Below are 11,207 nucleotides of genomic sequence, written 5' to 3'. Positions count from 1 at the left end.
GATGTGTATAAAACTGATAACTAATAAGAAAAAGTTGTATAAATAAAATAAAATATATAAATATATATAAATATATATATATATATATATATATACACCAAGCACCTAAGATGTCACAAATGCTTTCTATGTTGTAGGGATTCCATAGTGATCAAAACAGGAAAATGGCTTTATCTTCATAGAGATTACCTTCTAGTAGACCTATATTTAACAATTCAAGAATGTATAGAGCTTAGAATAAATCTGGGCAAATGTTTTCTCATTTTACTTACATTTGATATTTTGGACCTGAATGCAGGAAGATATGTGTGTGTGTGTGTGTGTGTGTGTATGTGTGTGCGTATGTGTGTGCATGATTAACATACAGTCACATATCTGAGCCGTTGTCCTTATATTTGGATTTCCTTTTAGAGGTGATTTTATTTACATGACATTCTCTAATCAAAGAAATAGAAGAAAAAGATAATAATAGAATTTTGATTTTGAAATTTAGAAGCTGAAAGAAACCAAAGAAGTTATTTGGTGAGACCCTCTAGTTTTAAAGATAAGTGAAAAACTACCTGAGTTGCCAAAGCCACATAGTGGGCTGAGCCAGAATTATAGTTTAGATAATCTAATGGATCAGGAATAATACTAATCTACCATTATGCATAAGCACAATAAATGAGCATGAGGCAATGATGAAAAAAAGCTTTGATCAGGACAATCCTAAGCACAAGTCCCTCCTTCCAAATCAACAATGTTCCATTAGTACATTTTGAGTAGATTAATCCAGTTATACCATCCAGTAATCCAGTTACATCATCACAAAATTCCCATTTCTCCTTAAGCAACCTGAAAAGACTTTTATACATGATCTCTAAAATCTAGATATATTTGTTAGTAGAATTTCTTCAGTGAAACTTAACAGTGAATCAAGCAATTAAATTAAAATTAAAAGTATTAGCATTAAAGTCTTCATCCTTAACTTCATCCAAGAGGTTTTGAGAACAGCCATGAATCAGGCGTTAGAAAAACATGCTGCTAAGTGTTAGCAATTTCACTTAATAGGCAAGAGACAATGGGAAATTATTTAGCTTCCACGTGTTGAACTTCATTTCCAGAAAATAAACAAACTTATTTACAGAATATTTGTAAAAAAAAAGAATAATTCACATAAAACACTTTCTGCAGAGCCTGATCCTAAATAAGTAACAAGTAATCTTATTCCCATAACAATTTGCATAGGTTAATATCTATGCTGTTTGTACAAATACATTATCTCATTAAATTCTCACAGCACACATTCTGTTAGGCATGAAAGATGTTACTGTTCCACTTTATAGATGAGGAAACTGAGAATGGTTATCAATGGTTAAGAATGGTTATGACTTCCTTCCCCAAGATCACATTTTTATTGGCCAACAAAACCCCAATCATTAGCCTCTGAATACAGTGTTCCCTCTACTATACACTGACTTGAGTTCTCTGTTGAATATATTCAAGTCTTATTTACTCTCTTGAGGAGGCTCACAAAAGATAATCTTTGCCCTACAAAGAGTAGATCTCCTTTAAAGCTGTGTCTAGGGAGTTGTATCACTTTCTAGATGGATTACTCCAGCCTACAGAGATCTAATTTTCTTACAACTCAGTATCACAACTCCAGAGCTTTATTTCTCCTCTAATTATTTCTTGTTTTGTAATTTTGTCTCCACAAGTTGATTTTAATTCTCTTGAGGATAGAAACCATGCTGAACACATTTTTAAAGATTTAATAAACATTCTACATTTATTTACTGCCCTTTCACAGTCCCAAGGAAACAAACAAACACAGTCCTTCAGCCAGTTAATTTTTATTGTGACTTTCCTTATAGTCCAGTTCAAAGACAAGGAAAGTGAAATTTAAACCCCTGCTCCTAGACACTTCCTTCTTATCTTTTAGATCTCATCTTAAATGCCATCTGTACACAGTGGCTTTCCTATTCACATTAAAGTTTTGCATCTCAAATATTTTCTTTATTTTATAGTGTCTATCTCAGGACCAACTTTGTTTTCTTCATAATACTTTATCACAGTTACTTGTTATTGCTTTTATGTATCTTCTGTGTTTATTAGAATGGAAGCTCCAAGGGGGCAGTGCCTATGACAGTCACGTTTATGGTTTCATCCCCAATGAATAATCATAACTCAAAAAATGTTTCCAGAATAAATTTGTTACCAAATTCCAACTTGTACTGCTTGCCACATGACAGGCCATGAGGTGCTGGGGCAAGGAATGTTGACTTTATTCAGAAAGCCAGCAGACTGAGAAGATGGTGGGCTGGTGTCCCAAACAACCATCTTACCCAAGATAGAACTCAGACCTCCTTTATACAAAGAAGGGAGGGGGTGTGGCTGGTTGTTGCAAACTTCTTGGTGTTGGAGTCCTTTGCTCTTTCAGCTGTCCAGGTAGGTCTGGTCACAATGTTCCTATAAGTCTCCAACAAGACAATTGCTATTTTCTGTTCTGCAACGTTTTACCTCTATATGACTGAAAAGTGTTATACCTTTAAAGGTCTAACCTTGGAAGCAGAGCCTTGAGAAGGGCTATCATGTATATTTCAGGCTATAGGAAACAGTCTTTCACAAAGGTGCAGACCCAACATAACTAAGCACAGGCAACAGAGCACAAAGATTAGAGCTAAAGGAATAGATCCAAGATGGAGTCAGATTTGTTCTTCTCTGTTACAAATTTATCAATGTGGTTTAAAGGGAAACACCTCCCAAATAATATATATCAACAATATTTATTGAAAATTTCAGTGTTTATCAACCTTCAAATATAGTTTTGACTATATTTCTGTTTTAATGTAACACTCGTCTGCCATGTGTCTTCACTTTCTTAGAGAGAAATGTTTATTTCTCAAGGCCAGAGCTGATATTCAGCTAAATGTTCTGATTTGGCCATATCCTTCATTAAAATATTAAAACATTTTGAGTGTAAATAACTTCTCCCCCAAGGTTCATATTCTACCCCACTTCCCTCACCCCACACAAACACACATGTTATTTACACTCAAAATGTTTTAACATTTTAATGAAGGATATGGCCAAATTGGAACATTTAGCTGAATATCACATGACACAACAAATAATGAGTGAATATCTAGTAAATCAGAGGACTCTTAGGAACCAGCAATCAGTTTCACCACAAGTCAAGGTCTAAGTTTCATGATGTAAAATATTATAAAAGATGAAGAGAGTTTCTGGTAAGGTTATTTGAATAAAGTCTAGTGGTCTTAATATTACTGTAAACAATGGAGTTTATAACTCCAGTTCTGAGCTTCCAAAGTTGATGCAATAAATTTGGCACCCAAAATCATTTAGGATTTTTGTGTGTTTCTGTATCTGGATAAAATATGGTAGCAAAATAGAAAGGAAAGGGCTCCTGTGGCCACAAAGGACATACGGTATAGAAAGGTATAATGAACCGTTTTCATTATATGACATATATCTTGTATTAATTAGAAATTATGTGAATTGAAAGGAAATTTGCATTAAAAATTTGCTTACTATTACTTATGTATAAGTAGATTGGAGATGTATGGCATTGGTTAACTTAGTCAATAAAATGAGAGAATAAAGAATAATAAAATAAAGAGTAAAGAGAAGGGTAAAAGAAGGGAATAAGAGATAAAAAGTGTCCAAAGAGAAGAGTAGAGTTGGTAGGTATGAGGAGGAGTATAAAAATGATGTCTTTTTGATTTTTTAAATATTTTGGTGTTAACAGTTTGTATTAAAAATGCTTCATAAAGTAGTTATTAATTGAAAGAAGTCACTCTAAAGAACCTAACTTGTCTTTATCAAAATTTCCTTCCTTAGCTTTAAATACTCTTTCTGGAAAATTCTGTGCATATTGTAACCTTTATCCTCACTCTTATACTCTTTCTTAAATCAACTATAATGTCGATTTGGAAATTGGATTCTAAGTTATGTACCATGACTATTATTTTAATATATTTTTTAATTGTTCTAGCTTTTATAACAATTTTGTCACTCCCATATGTTTTTGATCATCTCAAGGCAGAGTCTTGAGGATCTAATGTCCTACCTTTAGGAAAAAAAATAGTGTGTGCTGGTTATAGATACAGGCAACTAAGTTAAATTTGCAGCCACATCTTTTCACTGCTTGTTTTAGAACAGATATATCTTGTAATCAAGTATCATATGAATTTAATATTTAATTACAAACCTATTTAATAAATATTGTCCTTTAGAATGTTAATACTCTATTACGACAATCTTTTTTCCATGTTTTTTCCAGTTATATTTCAAAGCTCAATATCATTCAGTTTTTTTTCAGAATACCATGGATACAAATAGCGCTGTATACTCGACAGGATTATGTGAAAAAACCTATGTTGCTGAAAGAAGAATTTGCTGTTGACTTTGAGAAATGTCGTATTTTAGGGCATATGTCTTCACTAGTGACTATCATGTTGTTAATTGCCATGGAGATATTAAAATTAGTTCAAGTTTTCCAATTTACATTGAAGATGGCCCTAAACATTATCACTCCCATATCCTATCTTTTCATCCCCTAACATTATCATATATGTATGTGTAAGTTGTATTTCTTAAAAATATTATAAATATGTAACTTATAAAAGATATTAAAACAGTTGGTTTAAGGTTCACTGTAATCCTTTGTGGTAAATTAATGCTGAAGTAGACATTTTAGGTATGGTTAATCCAAAGAATTGAGATGTTGTTTGGACAGTCAATAGAGAAACCAAACACAAAAGACCTATGATGTTTTTCTTCGTCCTTTCTAAACATTTCAAGTTGGTCTAAATTCTTTCTCTCACATCAGTGTTTCCAAACCTGGGGTGAATAAGCTGAACCAGGTAAGGAGCAGCTATGTCCAGCCAGTAATGGTCACAGCCAACTGATGTGGACACACATAGGTACTGTGAGCCCAGGGGTTGGTCACCATTTAGCTTTTTCTTTGATTGATCTAGTTCCACATTCAAAATACCCTTAAATATACATCTACACATGAAACCGTACAGCATTTTAATTTATGTCATTTTAAACATTTTTCAGCAACTATACTATTTCTATTAACCAACAGCTTTTTTTTTTTTTTAAATTTTCAGAGGGTCTGTGAAAAATGCTAGAGCTAATTACTTGTAATTTCACATCAATTTACTAATTTCCAGCCCAACAAGACTTCCCCTGTCATCAAAGTGCTGGGAGTGTCTTCTACCAGCCTCAAACCAGCTGGCTTATCTTAGGACTTAATCACACTTTATCCTGTTTTAAAACCTGTTTGTGTATTTTTCCTCTTTGTATAAATTTGAAATGGTGTCTATGAAATGTTTTATAACGCCATTAGCAGGCATATCCCTTATCCCAGAAGGTGCTGTTGGGTAACAAAAAGCTGAGATTTTAGAGGGTAAAATATATGAAAGCCTCCTAGAACCACTTAAACTTAGGGATTGGAATAAAGAACATTGTTAAGGTCACTTGTCTTTCCTATATGTACCTAGGGTAGCTTTTTTTTTCTTTGCGGTACGCGGGCCTCTCACTGTTGTGGCCTCTCTCGTTGTGGAGCACAGGCTCCGGACGTGCAGGCTCAGTGGCCATGGCTCACAGGCCTAGCCGCTCCGTGGCATGTGGGATCTTCCCGGACCGGGGCACGAACCTGTGTCCCCTGCATTGGCAGGCGGACTCTCAACCACTGCGTCACCAGGGAAGCCCTAGGGTAGCTTTTAAGAAACTAATTTTTATCTTATTCAGGGAAATGGAGTAATTAATATGAATTAAAAGAGTCACACATAAGAAATTTGTACCTTAAATATGATTTTTTTTTTAGAGTGGAGATATATACATGTATTTATTTATTTTTAACATCTTTATTGGAGTATAATTGCTTAACGTTGCGTTAGTTTCTGCTGTACAACAAAGTGAATCAGCTATAGGTATGCATATATCCCCATATCCCCTCCCTCTTGCGTCTCCCTCCCACCCTCCCTATCCCACCCCTCTAGGTGGTCACAAAGCACTGAGCTGATCTCCCTGTGCTATGCGGCTGCTTCCCACTAGCTATCTGTTTTACATTTGGTAGTGTATATATGTCGATACAACTCTCTCACTTCATTTCAGCTTACCCTTCCCCCTCCCCGTGTCCTCAAGTCCAGTCTCTACGTCTGCGTCTTTATTCCTGTCCTACCCCTATGTTCTTCAGAACATTTTTTTTTTTTACATTCCATGTATATGTGTTAGCATATGGTATTTGTTTTTCTCTTTCTGACTTACTTCACTCTGTATGACAGACTCTAGGTCCATCCACCTCACTACAAATAACTCAATTTCATTTTTTTTATGGCTGAGTAATATTCCATTGTATATATGTGCCACATCTTCTTTATTCATTCATGTGTCAGTGGACACTTAGGTTTCTTCCATGTCCTGGCTATTGTAAATAGTGCTGCAACGAACACTGCAGCACTTAAATATGTTTTTGATTTGATTAAGTTTTGGGTACCAATTGCAGTCCATCTACTAATAAATTCTCAAGTAAAATTAACCATGGCCATCAGTGCTCAAAGTTTATGGTGCAGCACCATGATCAAGAGTAGAAAATAGAGCAAATAACAGAAGAGTGTCAATTTATTAAAATAGTTAAATTTAGGGCTTCCCTGGTGACGCAGTGGTTGGGAATCTGCCTGCTAATGCAGGGGACATGGGTTCGAGCCCTGGTCTGGGAGGATCCCATATGCCGCGGAGCAACTGGGCCCGTGAGCCACAACTACTGAGCCTGCGCATCTGGAGCCTGTCCTCCGCAACAAGAGAGGCCGCGATAGTGAGAGGCCCGCGCACCGTGATGAAGAGTGGCCCCCGCTTGCCACAACTAGAGAAAGCCCTTGCACAGAAACGAATACCCAACACAACAAAAATAAATAAATTAATTAATAAAAAAAATAGTTAAATTTAGGTTTACCAAATCAGTATGTAAAATTTCAGAAAAATTATACAAATAGACCACCACTTAATTGTCTTTTACAATACAGTATAACTCTCTGAATCCTTCATAACATGCCCTTAAAATGTTTATTTTTGTCACTGAAAGGATTAAACACATTAAAAATGTATATTTTAATGTAAAGTGATTGTCCCTAGATAGCTCTCTAGAACTTCTTAAAATTGGTGCAAATATGTTTAGAAAAGCTTTTTGGAACCCTTACTCGTAAGACAAAAGATCTATAATATATATGAACACTGGAGTTTGACACTGAAAAATATCATCTTATAAATACCATAGACTCTTGTGGTAAAGGGAAGGAAAGGATAGTTTATGTCTATCCTATCCTCTGCATTTGAAAAATAAGCAATCCTACTTGGCAGCAAAAGGGCTTTATGAGATCTACGCTCTAAACCAATAGGGCAAATTCCCCCAGAGCACCCTTTCAATTTCATTTCCAATCCTAAAGGGGGGATTAGTGTAGTCTTATCCTCTGATAGACAGATATATCTTTTAGGATGTGGAGACTTAACATTTAATAGACAGGATCTGTGCAATTTGCCAGAGCTAAAGCCTAGTGTCAATTTATATAGTAAGGAAGAGGAAGTGTATTTTTTGTTCATTTCCTTATAATAAGAGGTCTGTTAAGCATATTTTGGTACATTTTATCTCTCTGCTTACATTTTATACACTCAGAGGCTAGAGATTTCCCCAATAATTCCAGCATAATGTCCTCTGTATAAAGAAACACAAGTTTAAATAAAATACAACATGGTTATAGGGCTGTGTATACCTCTGTGCTGTGGACAAGGACAGATACTGCCTATCTCCTTGGGACAGCCAGAGTTTCCCCAACCATACTGAGGCCTTCACCTAGAAAATCTAACATCTGTAGTTTGAGATTTGGGGTCATGAAGGTGGCTCATTTAATAGCTATGCTTGAGCTGATGAAAGTGAGGAATTCTTCTAAGGAGATAATATGCAATAGGAAACTAGATAAAATGTCTCACAAATTACTGAAAGCCTAAAAGCTCAGATTTCTCCTTATATCAGCAATGTAGTTCATATTTAAACTGACACATAGATGAGAATAATATCTAATGGCTGGTATTACTGGCTTGATTTAAGGAAATGAGCCTGTTGGCCAGATTTCTGTTGTTCTTTTCATTCAAAAACAGTTTAGGTTCTTATTTTGTTCCAGATGCTGGAACTAGTGCAGAGCTGGCCACACCTGCTCTTGACTTAAACTGTCTGGTGTTGGAAACAAAAATGTAAATAATATAAATTATGAAAACATAAGTGTCATTAACTACCCTAGACAGAGCATATATGTCGTGGGACATTAAGATTTACATGATTATTCTCCTAGTTCTCATAACCACTCATTTAAATGAAAACAGGAAGAAAATGGACATAAAATAAAATTTGGGATTGTTGGTAGGTTTAATTATTCAATAGCTTTTGACTAAATTTTAATTAACCTTTAACAAGCATAATGTAAAATTCATTTCCTTTGACTACTTACATGCTACCAGATTTACTAATGCATAGAATATGACCAAAAATGCAGAAATTAAAGTAAAATAAAACTCAGTTTATTTGGACAAAAGCTGTTAAGTTGCCCTATAGCTATGTGATATAACTCGGTAATAGGCAATAACAGTAGCAGAAATAAAGAGTAAGGAATATGTTCCTGAAATATTAAGAAATTAAAATTGGAATGATTTGGTAATAGGCTAGAGAAGGGAAAGGGAAAACTCCAGGATGAATCTTAAATACATGGTGTTACCACAGACCAAGAAATAAAGCGTAGAAAATAAAGAGCAAGAGAGCAAAATGATGGGCTCAGTTTCAAAGGTGTTGAGAATGAAGTGTCAGCACCTAGCACATCTCAAAAATAGTTGTCGAATAAATGAAAAACTGGCTGGAGGTGTCTTGCAGGAAACTGGACATATAAATCTGGGCTTAAAGGTGAAATGAGGGGAAAGGGAAGTATATTTGGGACAGTTAAGCCTAAATGAGTGATGAGAGGAAATAAATAGCAAATATTTGTTATTTGGGGCTATCCAACACTGAATTCCCCTTCTTACATGGAGGACTTCTCATTATATGTAATACTGAAGGGACATAGCAATATTAATTCCCTCCTGAAGAAATGAAGTGGAAAGATTCTCCCATAGTCTGCTTTCTGGCAGCATGTGGCCAAAATTCAAATCCCTGAATGGTTCTCTCATAGATTTTATTATGGAATGAGGGACACAAAGACTGAGAATTTGATTTCTGTAACTACAGGGGTGGACAGAGATGCCTTGCAATGTGGCATCCTGGCCACAATGTTCTTGTTAAGAAGATGTCATTGTACTTTCTATGCCTTGGATCTGCCTTACAACTGCCTTCGTTCCTACTCATTTTCCAGGCAGATTGTCTACACTGTTGGATTCCATGCTGTTGATATTCAATAAACTCCTCTAATTCTTTTTTTTTTGAATCCTTTCATTCTTAAGATAATATATTTCCTGTTTCTGGCAAGCAAGAACCTTGGCTGACACAGGAAATATGCAGAATATCAGTGGGCTACAAACCTACAGAAAACCCCAATGTCCATAAAATTAGAGGGAACTCTAATGGACAAATAGAATACCCCTTGACCAATTGAGAGTTATCTAGAGTCAAATCAGAAGTATTTTTTGCTGCCATTGTTTTCTTTATCTCAGTCCATATATTAGAAAAAGTTTATCAAGCCATATGGAAGCTTATCAGACCACCTCCTGGTTCTGGAACTAAGACACATGTAAATACATACACATATAGGATTCCTGTTAACTGATTAAAAACACAAAGTCCAAAGGTGCGAGACTTGTCTTAGTATACACTTATACAATGTATATTTATAATGAGTATACAAATTCAAGCTGCTTTCATTTTTTTATACTTCTCCCTAGACTGTTTTTCTTCTAGTTCCTTGGGATAAATGTATGTTCCCTATTATCCTAGTTCTTTACAACAAGCTTCAGCAAAGATTTTTTTTTACAAGTGAGTCCACTGGGAAATTTAAATATAAACAAATAAAATGGCTGTTGGTTACAGAATGACCACAATACCACAAATCATACTTTCAGTATAAGGCATGCTAGAACACAGTCCTGGCTGTTACATATTAGAATCAATTATTTTTTACTAAGATGAAATAGAAGTGATTAGACATAAAATAGAATGGCAATTTCCCTTCAAATTTCATTTAAAATATTTTTCTTCTTATTAACCACATCACCCACTATCTGTAAGTAATTTAGCTTCCTTGAAAAGCATCATGAATATAAAATAACCAAAAATGGTTTAACACTGGGACTTCACAGAATCCATTATCTGGCTATTCATAAATATTAAATTGTGACTTGAAGTATTATGGTATCTGCCCCAAATTCTGTTCTCCTAGTGGATAGTAGGATGATTCTTTTGAATCTTAATTATGAAACTGAAGCCTCTAATTTCCCGTCAATTCAGGGGTCGGGAATGAGGCAGGAGTTAGCACAGATCAGTGGACAGATAATCAGGACACAGAAGGATGCTGAGAGGTAATAATGTAGACTTACCACATAATACAAAGAGAAATAATGAACCCCTAATTACTGGTGATATTAACTAGGAAAGTTGTTTCACTTCTGGATACATTTTCTTGCATTAACTTTAAACAAATTAAATAGAACACAGACTTAGTACCACTTGTTTGAGGAAGCCCTGCCCTTTCGGGGTCTTGACTTAGTCTCTCCTTTGGTTGTTTTCCACCAGGGGCAAGGAGTTCAGAGTGCCACCAAGCTGTGGGCGTGCAGGGCACATGTCCCCCTTTCTAGCCATGTGCTCCGTATACACTTCCAAGCCTGAGAGGGCAGATTACATTGCCCTTGTGGAAAAGCATGAAGCTTACAGAGTGGCCCACTGGAAGTATTTTAGGGGAGAGCTGGGGGGGAGTGAGGGGTGTGGGGGGTCAGTAGTGCTTCTCTTGTGCCAGAGGGAGTCTAAGGACTGCCCCTTCCTGTACTGTCATGTTCCAGCTTCATGTGTCAAGGTGTCTACAAATACAGAATTTGAACCCTGACTTTCTATGTTGTTATGAATGTTATACATTCCCTTGATGTATAACATTTAAATCTTTAGACACTGATATGCAAGTCAACTTTGTATTCTTTCACTGGGAGACACCTACAGGACTGTACATGTGGCA

The sequence above is a fragment of the Aethalodelphis obliquidens genome, unplaced genomic scaffold (assembly GCF_003676395.1).
Source record: "Aethalodelphis obliquidens isolate GAN/ISIS:26980383/991018 unplaced genomic scaffold, ASM367639v1 scaffold14, whole genome shotgun sequence".
In the NCBI taxonomy this organism is placed as follows: domain Eukaryota; kingdom Metazoa; phylum Chordata; class Mammalia; order Artiodactyla; family Delphinidae; genus Aethalodelphis; species Aethalodelphis obliquidens.
Note: the sequence above shows the minus strand (reverse complement) of the source record.